The 20536-nt window shown below is 35.7% G+C and overlaps 1 protein-coding gene across 4 annotated transcripts in view; it reads left to right on the forward strand.

Annotated features, from left to right (window-relative positions):
* LOC115211631 (ubiquitin carboxyl-terminal hydrolase MINDY-1) overlaps positions 1–20536 on the forward strand; it is a 218206-nt gene that overhangs the window by 138595 nt on the left and 59075 nt on the right. The window lies entirely within an intron of this gene.

The raw sequence follows: 20536 nt of genomic DNA on the forward strand, positions 1-20536 counted from the left end.
ACTGATTAATTGTAAATAACGAACGTAGCAAACAAAGAGGAGATGGGATGGGGCAGACAGAGGATGATAGGTCACAGGTTGGGTCGACGAAGAGAAAAGTGGATCTGAAGAGAAGGAAGATAAAAAGTTAGGCATAACATAGTTGTACACAAACAAGCATGTAATTACACACACACATACACTCACACGTTTATTCAAGTGAGGTGAATAGGCTGAAGATGCGATAGTAATTATACGCTCTCACACGGGGCATGGCCACTTACATACAAATCTTTGCATATACATATAGAGTGCGTGAGGCAGATAAAGGAGAAAGAAGAATGCGATGCAACAAATGAAAAAGTAAATAGGTTCAGAAAAAGTAAGTAGGGTCTGGAATGGGTCAGTTGATGGAGAAAAAAAATGTAAGAAATGTTGTTTGCGCTAAGTGCAAACAAGCGTTACAAGAATATAGACCAAAGATTCGAAAGAGGAAGTTGTGGTTAGGAAAATGAAAAGCTGTCGTTAATACCAATTGAAGAAAAAGTACCCAAGATGAAGATGAAATGCTTCTTGTTTATGCTGATATAAGAAGATCCATGGAATAAGTGGTCTGTAGACTAGTCTGACAGCCAACAAGTTGGGAAACTCCATATAGCGGCAGTGGTCACCCAAATAGAAACCCCCTTTCGCTTACATATATTGCGGTAAAATACGGCAGATGAGTTTCTTGTTTAACCATAGAAAACTACACGAATCGAAGAGACCTTAGTTTTAAAAAAACCCTTGTGTTTATTCAAAGGCCCATTTCGTCTTTCTTTTTTTTTTCTTTCTTTTTTTTTAGGCCCTGACTTTTTTAAGAGGGTATGGTTTCATCTGAGTAAGATTTTGCGCTGCTATTTCTAGCAGGTCGTATGACCACGTACTTGGTTCCCCCGTTGGTTCAGATAGATAAAGTTTGTGCAGATGGTGTGAAGCAGATTCGAGTTGGTTATCACTACGGTGTGAAAGATAAAGTGACAGATATGCCCCGGAGCAAGGGCGTTTGTGGGTCCTGGGCTGGATGTGATTAGCCGATATATCTTCCGACCATAAGATCTCGTTGTCGAAAAGTATAAAGTGTAAGATAGTAACGCTGTTATGGGAGGACTGTTAAGTGGAAAGTAACAAAGAATTCGGTCCCTAGATAGTATCTGAATATGACAGAAGTCCAACAGGTCGGAAGAGTGACCCCTTAATAGGCTGAGCAGAGAACAGTGGTAATGTCTAAAGTTTGTTCTCTTCGACTTCATTGTTACTCGCATTCATGTTTAATGACAACAGTATAAAATAAAAGACAATTATTCACTTTATAGTCATTGTTTATGCTTTTACAAGAGCGCTTATGTCATTTTTTTTTTGTTTGTTCTTTTATGATAGACCTGTTTCCTTGACTGTCATTCTTTCACCGAGAAGTGACTCAGCTTCCTCTAAGTATAGTTGATTATCAGCCCTTCCTCTGTCATTTTACCCCCTCTTCGCAACGTGATGTAGTTCGCCATTTATCAGTCCTGTACATTCAAAATGTAGACTAAATAAGTACAATGGGAATCGCTGCTTATACCCAGCCGTTATTGTTATAAAAAATGAATGAGTCCCAAAACACGATCATAAAAATTGTGATGTCTTTCTGTCTAAAATTATCAGCCGGTTATTTTTCCCTTAAAGGCTCCCTCCCAAAGTAATCAATAAACGGCTTCCACGTAACAACGCACACACACAATAAATAAATATATATATATATATTGTATGTGTGTGTTTATATATATATAAACCCCTTACAGGCAAAAGTTGTGTGAAAAAAATTTTTTAATATTAATTAGAACGAATTTACACCCTTCAGATGTTGAATTTACCTCTGGTTAAGTATCACTGTTCTAGTAGCCGTAATGTTAGTCATGTGTTGTTTTGTGTGTGTTACTCATTCATGAGTAAAGCATAGAAAACATCTTCATACATCCATCCCAAAAGCATTTTTAGCTGAACTCTTTACGGAACACTAATTCTAACTGCACACCACCACTCTGATTACATTGGTTTAACTAGCATTTGTTTCTGTTTTTACTGGACTAGTTGCTGTCTATGCAAGCAACATTCTATTTTTCTTCCCCCGTCGGAATCTATCTCATCTGTTCAGTTAAGTTGTTTGTTATTGCGGTGCTACTACGTCCAATGATAAAGATGTTTTTTTATTGCGGTACCCACATCCGATGAGGAATATTGGAGTAGTCGTTATTTGTTAGCTGAACAAGTTTACACCGTGTAGCAGAATCGATAGAGCACTGTTGTCAGATGCGTCTTTTTTTTTTTTTTTTTTATTTAATTCCAAGTTCAAACCTGAGATGACTACTTCTCATCTTTCCGTGTTTAATAAAATAAGTACCAGTCAAGTACTCCCTGTATAAAGTCATGCATTAAAAAAAAAAACATAGTGGTGGTGGTGGTGGTGCGACAAGTTGAAAGAAGTGTTAGAGCGTCTAAAAAAATGCCTTTGCTACAATTGTTCTTGGCTCTTTGTGTTCTGAGTTCAAATTCCGCCTAAGTCACCTTTGCCTTGGCGATAGGTTGGTATCACCTAACCGTCGATAAAATAAGTACAAGTCAAGCCACGGGTCAATGCAATTGACTAAACCACACCCCTACAAAATTCCAAGCCTTGTGCCTATAATAGAAAGTGGTAGTGGTGGTGGTGGTGGTAGTAGTAGCTTAGTACCCAGTTGCACTATTTAGTTATGTTCTTTAACTATCTGATTTAAGATCAACTTTGTCTTTCATCCCACTGGCGTTGATAAAATAAAACTAGTGATGTAATTAGTCACATCAGCCAACTATATAGATTCCCTAGAAATCTTAGAAACCTTAAACCAAGACTAAATATTTATTAGCAATGGAAGCAGTATCAGCACCAAAAGAAAATCTTTATATCCAACTCAATATAGATGTGTTGTTAGAACATCAAATACTACATTATTAACTTTTATGAGATCCTCTCATAGGCGCTTGGGAAATAAAAGCACACATAGATCGTCGCAGACGAGAATCGTCTGTTATGGGTACCAGAATCCCATATCACATGATACCAGTCTACTGGACATCATCTGTGAGAGGCGTCTGGTCACTGCATACCAGACAAATCTCACTGCTGTAATATATAGAATATCAGCAATGATGTCACTAATAGACAGCAGGCTTATCAAAAATTAATTATCAGTGACGGAAGCAGTACATTTTTAGAATTATGGTACCACCCTTCACTCTCTGTTTAGTTTTGCGCACAGTTGTCATCCATATAACATAGGGAGTCCGCAAGAGAACCTCTGCTCACAACCCTAGAAATTTCAACCAAATTGTTCTTTTATCTCACCCTACTGTCTTAAAAAAATGGATGGACACACTAATGTAGATTAAAATCTATTTGCTAACATAAATTGGCAGTCTTGTGCATTGGTAGCCAGCTGGAAAAGATGTTTTCCTGGAGCTAAAAAAAGGTAGTAATGTCGTCTTAGCCAGGACTGCCAATTTACATTGGCAAATAGATTTTACTCTGTTACTACTTCTCACTCAGAGATTTAAAACTAAATGTTTTCCTCTCCACATTAGTGTAATCCTAGATAAGTTAATTATGCCTGATTCAGAGTTAAACAACAGCATGCAACATAGACTTGCACTAATATGACAAATTAGTCTGTTGTAACAGTACAAATAACAAAGACTAAAACAGTCAAAATCTTTCTAGTGCTAGTCATCACAAACCTCTTATGATTTTTCAAGAGCATCTGCACATATCATACAACAAAGACATTGCCAAAACTATATCACGAAAATTAGACTGTCATCTTCAGAGCCAAATTATGCTTCAGTACTATTTACTTAAATGGGACAGTACTGACATCATATCTGTTACACATGCAAGCATATAGACCATATCCAAAAGAAACACATTTGGCTGATTGACAAAGGTGCTGTCACTTAGCTCACAAATGCACCAGTTCTTCTGTTTGTTTCTTTTACAACTACTGCTGTCTCATGACCTTTGGCTAATTAATTTAGTGAGCTATTAACAATTTAATGCTTTCAGAGGTTTTCACTTATTTTTCTCATACCTCTAATCAAAAAAACCCCATTTTCATGTTAAAGCAGTTGTTTTTACAATTAGTGCTTTCTGACTCACAAAATAGAGTTACTGCCAATTATCCTGCTTGGAAACTGATACCAATAGAATAATAAGACAGATGGATTCTGAAAGCTACAGATGTCTGAGTCAATAGTGTATCAAACGACTAACTAGCTGGAAAAGTCAGTGTTTTCTATTCTGTCACCAGCCTGCAATGTATATCTCATCAAGATACTTGACTCTCAACTGCCCAGTCCACTTAGCTATGAGAAAGTGCCTTAAGGTGCAGCAGTGCTATAAAATTGACAAGCATTTTTTTCTTTCTTTTTAATTCGTACTGCTCATGAGCTTGGACCATGGTAGAAAAACTAATATGACCCTACCCTCAACTCTATCATCAGAATGAGCTTGCATGGACAGATTCATTTAATATTAACAACCTGTAAAGATCTCTATTGTCCAAACATGCTCCCATTGGATACTGCTATATACGAAATCATGTGTTGGTTTGACATTAGTTTGATATGAGATATTTTTCAGATACATTTTACACACTAGTTTTTGTCATTATTATATATTTCTATTTGCTTTATGTTCCACACATCTTATTAATAAAATATTTTTGCTGTTAATTTCTTCATTAGGGCCATATTACTTGGATAAATACAGCAGACAGTATATTGATGGAAATAGTAATATAATCAGGTTTACATTAGGGAAAGCAAAAATATGTCTATACTAGCTCCAGTACAGTATTGATTTCTATATCTCTTTATTTTCTTACCATGTTTACAGTAATAATGGTTTGTCAAATTGGCTATTCTTCTTCATTAAGGGACTATTATTGTATTTGATGGCATAAAAGGCATACTGGCATAATATAGACACCCCAATTTCAGTATTGCATATGAGTGATTTTTCGACACTTTTTTTTTTTTTTTTTTTTGAAAAAAAAGTCCATCTTATATACTACTGAATATGATAGTTGATATAATGAAAGATTGCTTTTCATGTAACATTATTTTCCTATAATACTGTCTTTCTCAGCTTCCAAAAGTTCTTTCGGCTTATCTGTGGTCGTCTTACTTCAATGTTTCCTAGGCATAGGAGTGGCTGTGTGGTAAGTAGCTTGCTTACCAACCACATGGTTCCGGGTTCAGTCCCATTCCGTGGCACCTTGGGCAAGTGTCTTCTACTATAGCCTCGGGTCGACCAAAGCCTTGTGAGTGGATTTGGTAGATGGAAACTGAAAGAAGCCCATTGTATATATGTATATATATATATGTATGTGTGTGTCTGTGTTTGTGTGTTTGTCCCCCCAACATCGCTTGACAACCAATGATGGTGTGTTTACATCCCCGTAACTTAGCAGTTCGGCAAAAGAGACTAATAGAATAAGTACTGGGCTTACAAAAAATAAGTCCTGGGGTTGATTCGCTCGACTAAAGGTAGTGCTCCAGCATGGCCACAGTCACATGACTGAAGCAAGTAAAAGAATAAAAGAGTAAAGAGTATACACACACACACCAGCTTCAGTTATCAGGATTCTGACCTGAATCCCTTATTTATTGAACATGTCTAAAAGTACAGAGATGTACTGCATATTATCTTCTTTCTCTTTCCTTAGATTCCCTCAGATTTCTTAGCAACATCTTTTAATGTTTCAAATGTATATAATATTTTCAATATGCATCTGTATAACTTGCCACTTGTGAAGCTGTTTGAAGTATTCTCAAAATGTAATGACAAGAATTAGATTTTTCTTTTTCAGTGAAATCTTGCAGTTTTTCAAAATTAAGCACTTTTATGTCATTTTGAGAGTTATTTAGAAAACTTATCATCATCATCATTATCCAGTGTTTTAAATCCAGGTTTTGTCCCCATTAACGGGGGTGGCCAGATCTACCTCAAAGCCATAGCAACAGAGGTAGGCAGGTGCAGCCCACCCCAACCTTTGGGCTGGCTGGTGCCCATATTCCTTTGCTATCATGAAGGTTTTTTGGAGCTGGATTTTCTACAAAGAGCATGCCCTTGCTTACCCACAACCTCAGTTACTAGACATGAGTGGTCTCGACACCAAGGCCTCTACCATGAATTTTAAGAAATTCAGTGGTAAACTAGCTCATGAAGGCAGGGACACTACTCCCTGAGACTCCTTTCAGTGTTCCCCTACCTAAATTTAGAAAATTTATAATTTTAGAAATATTTCTTCGTTTCTTTTTCATGCAAATTTAGCTCAAGGTTGTTTTAAATATAATTCAAGAATAATTGTATCACTAAGAAGCTTACTTTCCAACTTCAGGGTTTCCGGTTCAGTGCCACATGCAGTACCTTGAGCATGTGTCTTCTATTATAGCCCTGGGCTGAGTAATGCCTTCTCAATGAATTTAGTAAAGAGAGATTGTGTAGACAGCTGATCCGTGTGTTTCTGTTTGAGTTTGCCCCACCGCCGCCACTTAACAGGTGTTCTCATTTGTCTACGTTCCCATGACTTAGCAGTTCAACAAAAGAAACTGACAATAAATAACAGGCTTAAAAAATAAGTTCTGAGGTCAATTTGTTTGACTAAACCCTTTGTGACAGTGTCTAGCATGGCCATAGTCCAATGATTGAAACAAAAGTAAAAAGAAAAAATTGTGTGTGCGTGTGTATACAAACATACATATATACAGACATGACAAAAGTAGACACGCTTATAATAATTAAAATTTATTTAAATCTGAAATTATATGTTCAAATTACTTATTAATTGTTATAATGTGAATATTTAATATTTAGTACACATGCCCTTTGCATTTTTTAATACAAGGACCCTATCAAGCATGTTACTGATCAGGTGACGAATATTCTCTTGTGGAATTTCTTGCCAAGTTTCATGCAGTAATCTCAAAAGATCTGGCTTTGAAGATGCTTTCTTGTTCTTTTTATGAATTGTCCTTTTCAGTAGGGTTCATATCTGGTGACTGGCTTGGCCATGGAAGCTTTTTAATGCCATTCTCATCCAATAAATCTTGGGTCATTTTCACCATGTGACAAGGAGCCCCATCTTTCATAAATAAAGAGCCTTCTTTAATCATTTCACCACTGGAGATTGGAAGGAGTCCTTTCTGTAATATGGACACATGTTTATCTGAGTTTATGTTTCCCTCACACTTCACCAAGTCTAATCAACCATTGCTCCAAATTGCTCCCCAAACCATCACAAGATAGCTACCATGTTTCATTGTTGGCTGCGGTCTTTTCATATCAAATTCTTGATCACAGTCTCCAAACCCACACTCGACCACTGTCAGGAAATACAGCAAATCTGGACTCATCAGAGAATATGACAGTGTCCCAAAATGCTAGTGGCTTCTCCACCATCTCACTAACCCAATCTTTTCTTCGCTTGATGTTGGCTGGTCAAAGAAGTGGCTTCCTTCTTGCTGCTCTGCCATAGTAACCAAGTTTGTGGAGATACCTGACAGCTGTTCTGGGACTGACATCAACTTGTTCTATGTCAGGGGCCTTTCAACAAGGATTATCCTTCACACTTCTCTTAACAAAGAGAAGGGTCCTAACAGAGGGCCCTGGTTGATCTGAATGAGGTGATGTGGACTCCTTCCCCTCTCTGGTGAATTGCACAATCACTCTATTGACTGTAGAAAGTAGGATCCCCAAGGTTTTCTGCAATTTTACACTGACTGTGTCCACCTTGAGAATGACCCACAATACAGCCTCTTTGAAATTCAGACAGTTCCAAGGCTTCTTTTGTGCATGGCATTATTAAACAGTCACATATAGGACCTGAAACACCAAAAAAAATATATAAACCATTACATCATCATCATCGTTTAGCGTCTGCTTTCCATGCTAGCATGGGTTGGATGGTTCAACTGGGGTCTGGGAAGCCAGAAGGCTGCGCCAGGCCCAGTCTGATCTGGCAGTGTTTCTACAGCTGGATGCCCTTCCTAACGCCAACCACTCCGTGAGTGTAGTGGGTGCTTTTTACGTGCCACCTGTACAGGTGTCAGACGAGGCTGGCAAACGTCCACAATCGGGTTGGAGCTTTTTACGTGCCACCGGTACGGAGGCCAGTCGGGGTGGCACTGGCAACGGCCACGTTAGGATGGTTCTCTTACGTGCCACCGGCACTGGTATCACAGCTACAATTTCCATTGATGTTGAAAACAATGTTTTATGGGGTGTCTATTTACTTCTGTCATGTCCCATACGTATGGATATAAAAAGTGAAGAATCATTGTTATAATCTGACGTCATGTCTAACCTCAACTAATATATACTCGTCATTGTTTCCCTTATCCGGTTTCAATAGCTATTAGCAAATAATATATTTCCTGTGAGTATTTCCTGGCGCTCTTTCCTGTTGATTCCCATTTACTTCCACATTATATTATTCCTATTTCTTAAATGTTTATGGAAAGACATTGTGTTTTTGTGTATATAGATATATATATACTTGAGCTGCTGCTGAATATCAAGTCAACTCTAATCAAGCACACCTATAAATAAAGGCAGTCTTGTCAGGATCGCTTCTCTTTTCGGACACGGTGGGTCTACAACTACATTATCCAATGTGTCTTTCTATTTAGGCAGCAGGATTTAATTTAAGTGAGATTTAGCTGCTTTTCCTAGCAGGTTAAGTGACCACAAAGGCTTCTCTCATTGGTTCAATATGTAAGTTTGTGTATGTGTCTTTACTGTTCTCAGTCATTGGGCTGGGGCTATTCTGAGGCACTACCTTCAAGAGTGGTGTTAAGTATATCGACCCCAGCAGTTGTTTTAGGGACTTCAGATGGACAAAAGCACAAATTGAATGTACACAGGATTTGGATTCAGATGGGAAAGGGATCATCATCATCATTTAACGTCTGTTTTCCATGCTGGCATGGGTTGGAGGGTTTGATAGGAGCTGAAGAGCTGCCCATGATCCATGGCTGGACGCCCTTCCTAACACCAACCACTTTACAGAGTGTACTGGGTGCATTTACTCAGCACTGTGGATGCGCAAGAAGTGTAGTGGGATCACAGTCATATGTTGTGGATTCACAGGGCCAGTTAGCAATAAGAGAAGTACACATGGAATAGATTTAGTTTCATAACCCAAAAATGTCTACTCTTGTTTCAGTCATTTGACTATGGCCATGCTGGAGCACTGCCTTTAGTCGAGCAAATCGACCCCAGGACTTATTCTTTGTAGGCCTAGTACTTATTCTATCGATCTCTTTTGCCGAACTGCTAAGTTACGGGGACCTAAACACACCAGCATCGGTTGTCAAGCGATGTTGGGAGGACATATACATATATATATATATATATATATATATATATATATATTATATTAAATTAGAGATAAAACCACTATTAGGTAAATCATACAATGAAAAACTTAAACCAATACATAAGATTAATTAATTTATATCATTTAAATATATCAAATTATTAAAAAAGATAATTAATATAACACTACGATCGTTTCATGGCTGTCCAATTCTTAAACCACCTGAAGAATGACTGTAACTCGAAAATTTTAAGAATTGGACAGCCATGAAACGATCGTAGTGTTATATTAATTATCTTTTTTAATAATTTGATATATTTAAATAATATAAATTAATTAATCTTATGTATTGGTTTAAGTTTTTCATTGTATGATTTACCTAATAGTGGTTTTATCTCTAATTTAATATATAATATTTTACTATAAAATTGGATTCAATCCTAAATCTGATTTTTCCCTGTAAGTTTGGATTTATTCCCTAATATTTTATTATATATATATATATATATATATATATATATATATATATACACACACACATATATACAATGGGCTTCTTTCAGTTTCCGTCTATCAAATCCACTCACAAGGCTTTGGTCAGGCTGAGGCTATAGTAGAAGACACTTGCTCAAGGTGCCACGCAGTGGGACTGAACCCGAAACCATGTGGTTGGTAAGCAAGCTACTTACCACACAGCCACTCCTGTCTCTAGAAGTAATTGATAACTTTGTTACCTCAAATGATCTTATTAGCTGTAATGGAAACTATTCTGAAAGCATAGTTGCCAGAGTAAGAATGAGGTTGTTCAGGGTGAAATAAGATTGTATGATCTTTGTACACTGACTGTGATGTTGCATGGTAATAAGACATGGCCCCTGAATGCAGAGGATTTGTGAAAGCTGGAAAGAAGTGAAGCAAGTATGCTTTGATAGACGTGTAACATTGGTGTGTATGAATGACAAAGCACAATGAGCTGAAAGGAAAACTGAAGACAAGAGGAATCAGATGTAGAGTGCAATAGAGAAGACATGCGGGATGTTGGTTATACAAAGAAATCCTAAGCATTCTATATGGAGGAACATGTGGTTGAGGGAGAGAATTTATTTTTAGGAAATCATACGAGGAAATGATTAAGTCAGGTCACAAGAGTCTGAATCTCATGACAGCAATGACAGAGGGCTGTGACAAGAAATGAACTGCCGTACTGAAGAATACTCACCCAGCACAAGAATTTATGAGAAACAGACACTCAGAAAAATATACAATAGTAATTAATAGAGGTTGTAAGTCTATATTTGGGTCTCTCTCACCCATTATGTTCATATTGAATCTCCCTGTCACAAATCATCCTGTTACTGTCTACTGCTACCTCTCTCTTAACCCTTTCGTTACTGTATTTATTTTGAGATGCTCTGTGTTTCTTTTTGATGTAACAAAGAATTTAGTAAAATAACTTTGTTATCATTCAGCTAGTGTTAGGAACATAAATTGTGACTAAGGTTTGGTGGAAGATTTTAATTCAAAATTTATGAAAACAAGACATTTGTACTACAGGGCCAGAGCCGGTTTCAGCCAGGTTGGTAGCGAAAGGGTTAGTTATACTCACTCATCACTCCCCACTCCCCTCCCCCATCACACAACCTCTCATTGATTCTTTTTTTCCTTCATCCCCTCAAAGATTATAAATTTACATTTCTGTCTACAAGATATATTAATTTCAAATTTTGGCATGGAGCCAGCAAGTTTCAGGAGAGGGAGTTAGTCAATTACATTGACTCCAGGGCTCAGCTGGTACTTATTTTACCAACCCTGAAAGGATGAAAGACAAAGTCAACCCTGGATGAATTTGAACTCAGAACATAAAGATGGATGAAATGCCAGTGAGCATTTTGCCCGACGTGCTAACAATTCTGCCAGCTCGTCACCTTATATCTATAAGATGTATTGATATCTAGCATTGTGTCCAGGCCACAAATATATTGGGTCAGGTGTAAACCTCACTACTTCACTCGTACTTATTTCATCGAGCCTTTGTTTTGTTTTGTTTAAATTGTTCTTTGTTAAAATGTATATTGGCATGGCTGTGTAGTTTAGAAGCTTGCTTTGCCATCACATTGTTTCAGATTCATGACACCTTGGATAAGTGTCTTCTACTATAACCATGGCCCAACCAATGCCTTGTGAGTGAATATGGCAGATGGAAACTATGGTTGCCTATCATATATATGTTTGTGTTTGTCTTCCATTACTGTCAAGCAGTAATGGGAGACAAACTGGTTTGTGTGTTTGCATGCCTGTAACTTTGCGATTCAACAAAAAAGACTGATAGAATAGGAAGAAGTATAAAACTTAAAAAGATAAGTACTAAGGTCGATTTATTCAACTAAACCTTTCAAGACAGTGCTCCAGAATGGCCATGGTCCAGTGCCTGAAACAGTTTAAAGAAGATAAAAGAAGGCTGTGTATCTAGTTTTCAAAATTAATTTATCTAGGGGTTTTTTTTCCTTAAAAAATATTAAAATAATTTAGGTAAATAATTAACTAAGAAATAGTCTTACTAATCTTTGTCTTTTTGTTTTGGATTTTGTTGTTACATATCAATTCATAATATAAACCATTTAAATCTGTCATGTTTCTTATAAGAGCAAATTCAAGTTCATTGCCACACCAAAACTATATTTGTGATATCTGATTTCCATCAGGAATTTATTCATTTTCCTCTTTTCTGTTTCCTTTTTTTTTTTTTTCTTAAATACCTAGGACAAAACTAGTCCTTATTTCCAAATCTCATATATAAATACATTTTTCTCCCCTACTAAATTTATATATAAAAAAAAACAACTACTTGTCTTACATATCAGTTTATTCAGTGACGCTTGCCTTATATTAACCAGTAATCTATTCTGTAATCTTTTTAGACTGGAAACTTATTAGTTGACTGTTACTTATTTTAACGATCTTGAAGCGATGAAAGGTAAAGTCAACATTAGCAAGCTCATACAACAAAATATGCCATTGTCTTTAAAATATTTTTTTAAAGATTTATGATTGTGGCTTTTGAGCATACAAATTTCTCAATTCCTCTGTACAGGATTTTGTAATGAAAGAAATTATAGAGCTCCAAACTAAAAGTCGTACAGTATTGAATTTTGTTTACTCTTTTACTCGTTTTAGTCATTTGGCTGCGGCCATGCTGGAGCACCGCCTTAAGTCGAGCAAATCGACCCCGGGACTTATTCTTTGTAAGCCCAGTACTTATTCTATCGGTCTCTTTTGCCGAACCGCTAAGTGACGGGGACGTAAACACACCAGCATCGGTTGTCAAGCAATGCTAGGGGGACAAACACAGACACAGAAACACATACACACACACACACATATATATATACAACAGGCTTCTTTCAGTTTCCGTCTACCAAACCCACTCACAAGGCATTGGTCGGCCCGGGGTTATAGCAGAAGACACTTGCTCAAGATGCCACGCAGTGGGACTAAACCCGGAACCATGTGGTTGGTTAGCAAGGTACTTACCACACAGCCACTCCTTACATTTTGTGTTCAAATTCTACTTGGCCAAATATGTTTTTCATTCTTCCAGGATTGATAAAATAAGTATCAGTAAGTTTATTGTCAGCTTGTCTGGAATGTTTGATTTAGTTTTCCCATCATTTAACAATTTATTCTGTAATAATGTCCATTAAGAAGTAACATATAGTCGAACACTAGAATCAGTCCATATTTTAATGGCACTTATTAGCAACACTCACTTGAACGTAGCCGAGTTTAACAAGTTTTCAAGTAGGCAATAAAATATTGAAATATATGTTATAAACTCTCTTGTTGAATACTCTGCCATTTGATTAATTTCCATTTGCTCTTTCTGTTTTATTTAAAAGGTAGTTTTCACTCTTGCATACATTGACCAATATCTTTAGTATACCGTCATCTATTTAACAACTTGCTCTCAGCCTATTTGAGATTAGCTGGCACATGTAACAGATTATAATACTTTATTCATTTCTTTCTTATTTCTGCTGCTGCTTGCATTTCATACATCTAACATGCAGCATATAAGCTGCCTTTTCATATCAAAAGGTAATCCCCTTATTATCATTGCCAAGAGAAACATCTGTTTGTAGGTGTGAGTGAAAGAGTCAGTATAAGGATGGGTGTGTAGTTGATGACCTTTAGCTCTGTAATCATCACCTTGACCGTCATTGGCCTTTCATCCATATCAGTAAATTTAGACTGATGAAAAATTTGGCCAGAATTTGAATCTTTAAACCGGCCATATCCAGCCAAAAGTATTCTGCCTGTTTTATGTTCAAACTAGCCAGATCTGGTCTCTCACACCAACCCTACAATATCATCTTAAAAATGAACAGCTACCGCATCAAAATCTCATAGCTACAAGATAATGCATGATTAGTTCAAAACAATGTGGATAAAGAAGCATTAATTTTGGCAGAATAATGTGAACACTAAAGGGTTAAATAAACTGACTTGATATAACAATGATGAAGTGCTAGATTTAATATTTAATGCATAGTTTGTTCCAAAATCTGTACAATTCAAGAAAATTTGGGATTGTGTTGAGTCAAAAGTTTTACAATATTTTGGTACCTTATTTGTTTTATTTATCAAGTTACAACAAAAGCAACCTAGGATTCAAAGCAGAGGCCATTGTGTTTCACCATCTGAAGCCACCTTTCTGCCACTTCTTTGATCCCATGCTAGTACCAGTTTTTGTCTTTCAAGGCAAAGAACACCTTCACTGATGCTTCCACCTCCTCTTGGTTGATGAAACGTCATAAATGCAGGAAGGGATTAGAAGAAGTAATAATCTGAGGGAGATATTTTTCTGCAAGCCTAACATGCATAAACAGTGGTTAAGTAAGAGCCGGATTCCAAAACCTGTCACCAAACATGGACGTTTCAAACATGTGGTGATGTTTTGCATCTGGTGGAATTATGAGGGCATAATTCTCCAAGAGTTTATTCTAGGAAGTCAAACCATTGATACCAGCCTGTGCTCTGAACAGCCGGAGCAGATATATGTTGGGCATTTTTGCAGCAAAAATATCCAGCATCATTTAATAGAAAGCAAACTCTTCTGCAGCAAAACAATTCAAGACCTCATACCACTCAAACAACCTGGAATAGATTCCAGGAACTTGATGGAATTGAACTGACGCTACATCCAGCATATAGTCTGCCTAACTCCCTCAGATTATTACTTGTTCTGATCCATGGTTCACTTCTTGTGCTCACAATGCTTCTTCAACCAAGTGGAGATGGAAGCTTTGGTGAAGGAGTTCTTCACTTCAGAGGACAAGAACTGGTATCACTATGGGATCAAAGAATGGGCAGAAAGATGGCTTCAGACGATGCAACATGATGGCCTCATCTTTGAATTCTAGACTGCTTTTGTTGTAACTTGACGCATAAGCAAATAAGTTGCCGAAATAGTGCAAAACTTTTGACTCGACACAATACATCTATGGTTGATTTAAAAGCTTATTTTTGAATCATGTTTTGATGTTTTGAATCCTTTTGTAGTGACTTCAATAATGAAGATTCTTTTAAAAAATGCTTAATTTCAGTTTTTGGAAATATCGATCAATATAAGAACAAAACATGTCTGGGATTGTCATTTTCCACTGCATGACCCTATTCAACTTTTACTCAATTTGAACATAAAATTGTCTCCATTACCTTTCTTGACAAGAATTATCATTAATATTTATGTTTTTGTATTGTTTTTTTTTTCATTATTGTGCAAGTTTGTTTAAAATGGGAGTGAATGATAGCTAGGTTTTCATGAAACTGTATCTTAAACTCCTTAACTATGCTGCAAAGTCTTAGTTTTTAATTTTTACCAGTATAGTTATAACAGTTCTCACAAGGCATTAACCAACAGTTAGCTTCCTCTGTATTCTCCACATTATCAAATGCAGGAGCCTCTAACAAAAATATTGTCCTGATAATACAGAATTGTATTCTTCCAGACTCTTCACTTTCACTTTCTTACTCTTCTTTATCTCCTCAGTGAATGAAGTTTTGAAGCATATAATTGTTAAATTTTAAGTTGAGAAGAACTTCAAGATTTAGAGAAGAAAACAATATGTTGTGGATATTAGACATTTTGTTGAAAATATTTAATAGTGGCAATGTAAAAAAAAAAACATTGTCAGCCAAATTTGAATGCCTAAGCATATTTTTTTTTTAGAATTTAATTTTTACCTCATATATGCTTCTTGCCAAAGTTAGAAAGGATTGGGTTCCTTTGTAGAAGACATCAGATACATGTACATTAATCAAATTCCTGGTTTGGTTTCTCTCATCAACAAAACAATTTCATTCCTTTTTATCTACGAAACAAGATTTCTTCTAAAATACAAAATATTGTTACAGCCAGCCATAGTTTTGTTTAATCTATTTGCAATTCTTATATAAGGGAGGAAGTAAGGATCTATTACTTTAAATAAAACAGAATCTCATAAACATTGTCCCAGGGGACCTTCTGGAATAACAAGACTGACACTTTTTATATGCTGGTTATAGTTTGTCATGAGAAAATATAGTATTGAAGTTGTGAGAATAAATAACAAGGAAACTAAATGGTTCTTTTAACTAGTGAATTTTATACTACAGAATTAACCGATAGTCAATTATAATGGGTGACAGTTATAAACTTGAAAATTGAAAAGTTTGAATTCCTTGTTTATTTGTACCAAAACCTGAAATGGAAATATGTAAAAAGTTAAGAAAAATCTGAGAGTGAGATCCTACTTTGAGTAGATCCGAAATGCATATAATTATTATTATTATTATTATGATACGTTTTTTGTTTTTTTTTTATTTTAACATTTCATTTTTGTCATATCTCTCTCATTATTGTATGTATGTTTTCATGGCAACCAGTGGTAGATTCTTAACAAACCAAGTCTTTGACCTTGTTTCAATTCGCAGCTGGAACTTATTTGTTTATTAATGCCCATAGGAATCTATAAATCTATAAATTTCCTACTTTCTTTCTTTCTTTCTTTTTAAGTCTCAAGCTTATGTAAAAAAAAAACATGCACACACACACACACACACACACACAATGGTTAGACACATGCAGACAATCTAAATCTAATTTTCTTAATTTACATTATTATTAATATTATCAAATCAAAATTCATATTTTATGCATAATGATTTTAAACTATTTAAATATTTTTTATGCTAGCATGTATTTGGTTATGCAAATTTATACATTTACATGAATTAATGAAGTAAGGAATTGTTTTGCAAATGAAGCTATCATCAGCCACTTACAAGGAAGTATAGTACTGTGATTAGAACAATATGTTAGAGCTGATGACCTTTGGCTCAGTAAGCATCTTTTGGCCATCATACCTTTCAATCAACATCTGCAGCTTTAGACTGATAAAAACTTTGACCGAAATCTCTTTGTGTCTTTAAATAGAACAAATTTAAGCAGACTGACTAGTTATAATCATATTGAAGTGCTAGATTTAATACTTCATACAAAGTTTGTTTCAAAATCTGTACAATTCAAGAAAAATTTTCTATAAATATGGTTGATTAAAAAAGCTTACTTTTTCACGGAAATTTTTATCAAAGTTTTAGAGTTTAGAAGTACAAGAGAACATTCATAAATGGGTCAGTAACATTTTTGTTGCAACAATGCAAAATGCTAGAGTTGACAGCAGATGTTTATCATGGGTGGAAATAAGAATGAGCATACCCTAGGGATCACTAGTTTTATTTGCAGCCTATCTTATTCATGGTTTATGTAAATGACATGTCATCATTAATTTCAAACATTTGCAATCTTTTTGCTTTGACTGTAATATATTCTAGACTGAATGACAATGGGAGTATTACAATATTGTGAAAAGATTTGAATAAGCTGAATATTTGACCTGGTTACCAGCAGATTTCTTAAAGATATTTGGGATTGCTTGAATGTACATTTTCCCCAAATTTTATCAACAGAACCATATTTTAGGAGCAGTTTACAAAGTAAAATAAAGTTTGCTTTCAGAATACCAGAGATTGTGCACCTGCACATAAGATAACAGGAAATGTCAACCTCAAAAGATAATTTGGAATTCTGCCTAGAGGTCGCTAATATAAATTATTTTAAAAAGATAACCGGGTGGCCTGACTGTAGGCCTTGAACTGAATCAAAATAAACTGGCAGTATCAGTCAAAGATACCCTACAGATTCAAGAAGAGATTTCAGGAATATTTGAAGTGCATGTAATTCAAAATACCTTTCTAATACACAGAAAAAGCATGCTACAAAATGTCGGCATTTTCTAGGTATACCTGTTAGTTGTAAAATTTTAAGATATGTACTTAGTTACTTTGTCTTGTATATGTTTCCACTTCTTTAGGGTTAATAGGTATTTTAACAAACTAGCTCTTGTGAGGTCTACATTGGAGGAGTGCTCACATATCTGAGTTTGTGCTGCTTTTATATACACATGTTTATCACTACATCCAAAATATAGGCCCTGATGTTGATGCTTCAACACCAACTCACTGACTTGCTGTTCTCTCTCTCTCTCTCTCTCTCTCTCTCTCTCTATCTATATATATATATATATAATATATATATATATTATATATATATATATAATATATTAATAAATAAAATAAAACATATGCATATATATAAACATATATGTACGTACCTACCTCTACATGTACATATACACGCATATATGAGTACAGGACACCAAAAGGACGTCGAACACAATGAGAAATGAAAACATAGACACAAACCAAAGGAACTGGACATTTATTTAAAAACAGCAAAAAAATAGAGTACAGGACAATTAACACAAAGAAAAAACCCCTTCTTCAGTCGCTAAAGGTTTCATCTACTCTACGTTTCGAAGGATAAAAGCGAGACGTATCTTCGACAAGAAAACTTTCCTTCCTGCAAAAAGCAAATCAATTAAAATTCTGAGATCTTTTCGCAGAGGGGTAAAAAATGGTAACAACAGGACAGTAACGACAGTACAAATTGTAAACAGTAAAAGACAGGACAAGGAAAAACAAGATAAGAAGGGCTGTTGACGCCGAACGAAAAAAAGTATTGCAAACGATATATATATATATATATATATCTTTCTTTCTATCCATCTATCTTTATATCTATCTATCTTTCTTTCTATCCATCGTTCTTTCTATCAGTCTCTCTATCTCTATCTTTCTACTTATCTATCTCTTTATCTATCTGCCACTTCTGCTTCAATGGCTCCTGCTTTTCTGAAGTAGTTGCATGCCACTTCTAATTAGACCCACCTGATACACCTGTGTTTCTTCTCAACACTCCTACTATATATTGCCTTCTGGGATCCTGTGCTAAACACCAGCTTTTTAGAATTCCCTCCATATCCTTTTTTATCCTCTGAAGATATTAGAGTACAGACATTCAACTTCTACATCAACTACATAAAACTCTCCAATGAGAGTGGGCTGTAAAGGTCATATTCACTGCTCTTCCTTTGACTGATTTATAAAAAATATTACATTCAATTTTAAAATGTTACATTTATAGTTCTTTAGTTTAAATCCCGTTGAAAACACCCCTCAAATGTCAGTAATATAAAATTAATAGCTGCCACACCTAATGACAACCTTTGGCTGTCTGCTTGTAGCCAACTTTATTGAGCATATAAGAATACAGTTTTACTCACATCATCATATATAATTTATTTATTTGAATTATCTATGTCTTAATTATCATTTGATCAATGATAATAAATGAATTAGTATTAGTACTTGTTTTTTATTGGTCTTGTTTAGATATTGGTCAACAGAAACTAAGATTTTATGATATATGAAGAGGAAATTCTTCACATTTGAAATATATAATATATTGGATGATTTTGGTTAATGGATATATAGTATGCTGGACAAAATGCTCAGTGGCATTTCACTCATCTTTACATTCTGAGTTCAAATTCCTCTGAAGCTGACTTTGCCTTTCATCCCTTCAGGGTCGGTAAAACCAGTACCAGTTGTGGACTGGGGTCAATGAAATTGACTAGCTCCCTCCCTCAAAATTTCAGGTCTTGTACCAATAGTAGAAAGAATTATGTTTACATTTTTTTTTACTTATTGTATGAATGGGCCCTTGGTGATAAAGAAATTAGTGTTATTTATTATTATATTTTCAACAGTTTTATGCAAGTTTCTGCTGCAACACGAGATGCACATCTATGTTCCTTAGGTGTATATCTTCTGTTGTACAGAGTATGTGCCATGCGAAGTGTGTTATTTTCTTTAGATGGTGACTGTATTTTGTAAGTGTTGTATGATAAGTGTTATGTGTTGCACTGTCAGCCAATGTTTGTGTAGTGTGTAGTTTCTGTAACATTAATGCATGGCAGCTGTGCAGAATGTAAGCTGCATGAGTTGTTGGAGTTATAGTGTCATGTATCAGTTATGTAAGGGTGTGAATTGTTACATTGTATTGGTTGGTTGTTATATAGAGTATGAGTTGTGCTACTGAATTTAAAGTGACTTGTGTATGATGTGCCTAAAAGAGCTATTTTGGGATTCTGTGTAACATTGTGAACTTCTGTATGGGTGGTACTGTTTTGGCCTTCATGTCCCTTATGCTACTTATCTCAGTTTCAAGTACCTTGCATTTTGATAGTCTCTCACTTCTTTTTGAGCAATGTTTTAGTCATAAAGTACCATGGAGGTGTTTATGAGCGAAACACCTAAGCCCCACGCGGGTCCAGCAGAAGGTAATGGCGAAACTTCTGCTGACTCTTTCGCCACAACTTTCTCTCACACTTTCCTCCTGCATCTTGCAGCTCACCTGCGACGGACTGGCGTCCCGTCCAGGTGGGGAACCTATACGCAAGAAACCGGGAAACCAGCCCTTATGAGCCAGGCATGGCTCAAGAAGGAACAAACAAAAGCATAAGGTACCACAGTGTATACCAACACGCAGGTATTTTCCTTCCAATCCTTGATCATTATATCTGGATAGTTTACCTTGATTTCATTCTTAACTTGGATAAAGATGTCACAGTTGCTTGTGGCCAAGTCATTGTAATGTATGTTTGGTGCATGTTTATACTACT

This window comes from Octopus sinensis, linkage group LG5 (genome assembly GCF_006345805.1).
Source record: "Octopus sinensis linkage group LG5, ASM634580v1, whole genome shotgun sequence".
Lineage (NCBI taxonomy): Eukaryota > Metazoa > Mollusca > Cephalopoda > Octopoda > Octopodidae > Octopus > Octopus sinensis.